The sequence below is a fragment of the Sinocyclocheilus anshuiensis genome, unplaced genomic scaffold (assembly GCF_001515605.1).
Source record: "Sinocyclocheilus anshuiensis isolate Anshui unplaced genomic scaffold, SAMN03320099.WGS_v1.1 scaffold68, whole genome shotgun sequence".
Lineage (NCBI taxonomy): Eukaryota > Metazoa > Chordata > Actinopteri > Cypriniformes > Cyprinidae > Sinocyclocheilus > Sinocyclocheilus anshuiensis.
The window spans coordinates 930,042-933,708 of record NW_015555741.1 but is presented as its reverse complement, the minus strand read 5'-3'; the positions used below and the strand labels follow the sequence as shown (position 1 = coordinate 933,708).

The window sequence follows — 3,667 nt, the reverse complement described above, 5'->3', positions numbered from 1 at the left end:
ATATATATATACAGTATATATATATATATATATATATATATATATATATATATAAAACAAATACTGATATTCACAAAAACAACTTTGTGTGACTTTGAATAAAATGAAAGAGATGGAACTACGAACTATATTTTAAACTAAATTCACAAACCCCCAGATTAAAATACTTGTGCCTGGTTAAAAATTGACTCTAACTGAATCAAACAAGACTTGACATGTTTTAATACTAACATACACTGTATGATTTTGCCATCCTAGATTAATTTGGGAAATATTAAGATCATAAGATTTATTTAAGAGTGTGACATGCTCACCATTTTCCATCTGTGCAATGAATTTGCTCTGACCGAAATTTTGGGTCACAGTCCTGCAGTGTGACTGTTGCTATGACAGCCATCTAATGAAAACCAACAGGAGCACATAAATTAAAAACAGTAAAACATTTATATTAGATATGATATGCTATGGAAGCTTGTTTCTGCCACATGATAAATAATAATAACAACAATAATACTACTACTACTAATAATAAAATAAATTCTGCACAGTTTATATCTCACAATCTGGCTTTTTTTTTAAAATCTCAAAATATCTCAGAGTTACGAGATATAAAGTTGCAATTACCTTTTTTATTTATTGGCGGAAACTAAAAGTCAGAATTTTGAGATGGAAACTCAGAATTCGGAGAAAAAAGTCTGAATTGTGAGAAAAACGTCAGAATATTAATTTACAAATATAGGCATACTATTGTTACATGTTTGCTCGTAATACATTTATGTTATGTTAACTGATACAACTAGAAATGTTAAAATATATGTGTAAAAAATAATAAATCAAAATTTTCAGCATGATGCCTGTTGTATTACACTACATTAAAGCACTTAACCTTATTCTAAAGTGTTACCATAAATATCTTTAAAAGTCTTCATTCTTTTACATTATGATCTTACTTTCAAAATGACCTCAAGTTTGTTTACTCGTTCCCCCAACCACGACAGACTCCAGATGCTATGCTTCTTATTTCCTTTTCTGTGTAGAACACTGGGTGATAAAAGATGCTACGCGGTCTATCTTGGCTTTCCCCCAAAATCTCACCGCATAATGTGAAAAGGTGCACCAGGCTTAAGGGTTTCCTCTGTCATCCCCGTCGGGCTTGAGATATCCCATAATGTGCTACAGCTGTTTGGCGAAGTAGCCTGTAATGACACGAGGTGGCCGCTCGTTTCTGGTGTTAATGACGCGCATTCTGCTGTTTACATGGTTCTGGCCCATTAACTCAAGAGATTCCTCAGATCGGCTTTATTATTGTGCAGAAAAGCAACAATGACCTTTGGTTTTTTCTTCCCGAGAAGCCACCATCAAAGGTTCATGTGACCGAATAAACAGGGAAATCGCAGTGTAATTATTACAATCACCTTCAGTCAGACTCATAATGAAGTGTGACTAATTAGCTCCCAGACAGAGTTTGAACCGGTGTCTGTATTTGACACACTGACTCTGCGCTACAGCTTCGTCCTCACTTCATCTGTGTTATATATGAACTGTATAAAGTTAAAAGGGAGGTTTTCTACACTTTTGTTGAAGTACACAAGATTACACGAGGTTTCCTCAACCAAAATGTAGTTTTACGTGACCATTTTCCATCTTCTCTATGACTCTCACAGTTAAACCGTGTGCTACTGTAACTTTAAGACATGCAAATGATGACTGTAACCTCCATATATGTACTGTTGTTCATCAGACTGAAAATTCAACGTGATACTTGCTGTTTGTGAAATTTACTAGCAATTTCTGAGGGAAAATAATTTCTAAGGAAACCATACAATTCTTTTTCAGTGTTAATGACCTCATGGTTGCAACATCCAATGAGTGTTCAGTGTGGGCGGAGCTTCGCAGAAACAATGCTGAAGAAAACAGAAACAAACTGATGGGAAAAAGTAGTGTTGCACATCGTTTGTCGCTGGTTAGGACAATTTGTTAGTCCACCTATACTGTAATACAATTTTTGTTTTTGAAGTTGTAAACAAAAAGATTATTGGAGCAAGTTTTACAAGAAAATACAATTTCTGTCTACTTCAAAATCGAACATTTGATTCAATGTGTTTACTTGCTGTTTCTTCGTAATTAATTGTGAAATTTACTAGCAACTTCTGCGTGAAAATTGTTTCAAAGTCAGTCCAACACCATTATATTTATTTATTTATTTATTCAGTGTGTTAATGACCTCATGGTTGCAATGTCCAATGAGTTTTCAGTTTGGGCGGAGCTTCCCACAAACAACGCTTCAAAAATACAAACAAACTGATAGGAAAAGTAATGCTGTTTAGGACACATCTGTAAAATTTTGAATGAACACTCTTTACAAGAAAATACAGTTTCACTACTTTGAAAATTTCACGTTTAATTCAACGTGTTATTTGCCACTTTTTGTAATAATTTATGAAAGTTCTAGCAATTTCTGAGTGAAAACTGTTTCTACACCCATTTTTTTCAGTGTGGAATGAACGATTTTATTTTAAATAAGCAACATCAACTTAATTTCTATTTAGTCCGAAAGTGTATTATGCTATTAAAAATAACAAAAACTTGTTTCCAATAGCAAAAACTACAGTATTTATGGTGTATTCTTTACTAAAATCAAACAGTCAAAAATGGCCCAAAGACAACAGAACAGTTATGTAAGAACATCTAATGTTTAAATGCTTTGAAATCAAGCATGTGTGGTTATTTGACGCTCATGTAGTTTGGATATTTAAGCAGATTTTGCTGTGGGGATGTGTAATGTGTGAGGTCATACTGAGGTTGTTATGGATTATGTCACAGGCAGTCTATGGGGCTTTTTGCCCTTTTAGGTTACTATTAATATTCAAAAGGGCATTTTTAAAAAATATTAATTTATGAAATGACTGTCGTGAACACATGTTGGGGATTTTAACCTGCGACGAGTTACTCTATTTAATTAACATTGAGTTGGAAAATTGCTCTTGAACCGTGAGCTCAGTGGTGATTAATGGAGGGTGATTTTTTCCAGATGGAGGATTTAGTTGAGACATAGATCAGTCTGAGAGGTGGCTTCTAATGTAACCCTGAATCAGTCGTACTCAGCAGATACTCACGCTGTAATGTTAGCACGGTAAAGCGCGAGTTAATAGAGCGTTACAGGAGGCTGCTTAAGCTCATTGCTCCTGGAAGCCATCCGGTGCTCCTCCACATCAAATCAATGCACACACACCTGAGCAAAATACAAAACGGAAAATGGTTTATAAATTAATAATACTAACATCAGTTGGAAATATAAATGTCTTTAAGATACATATAAAATATGCTTATATCTGTCATCGACATTTCCCTTACTTGATATATTGATTGGAAAGTTTGATCGTCCTTGCAATGCATTCTGCAACTTCTTATGATGATAACACTATCTAGAAAGCTAGATACTTATGTATATCACATAATTTAATGTATTTTACATTATATTTACTCAAAATCACTGGGGGGAAAAAAGTGTTATTTTAGTGTCACTGGGATACTATTATAGTTTTTTATTAATATTTTGAATATTAATATTAATATTTGTAAAAAAAAATTTGTCATTTTATATATATATATATATATATATATAGGGTACGGAAAGTATTCAGACCCCCTTCAATTTTTCACTCTT

The 3,667-nt window shown here is 33.4% G+C and overlaps 1 protein-coding gene across 6 annotated transcripts in view; it reads right to left on the bottom strand.

Moving 5' to 3' along the window:
• Window positions 1–3,667, bottom strand: part of LOC107673268 (leucine-rich repeat and immunoglobulin-like domain-containing nogo receptor-interacting protein 1) — a 93,053-nt gene that overhangs the window by 75,446 nt on the left and 13,940 nt on the right. The window contains exon 4 of one of the 6 annotated variants that reach the window (XR_001632392.1): window positions 2,997–3,232. The exons of the other annotated variants lie outside the window; for them this stretch is intronic. The gene's annotated coding sequence lies outside the window, so the exon portion shown is untranslated. Of the gene's footprint in view, window positions 1–2,996; window positions 3,233–3,667 lie in introns of those variants that run through there. 6 annotated transcript variants of the gene reach the window in all.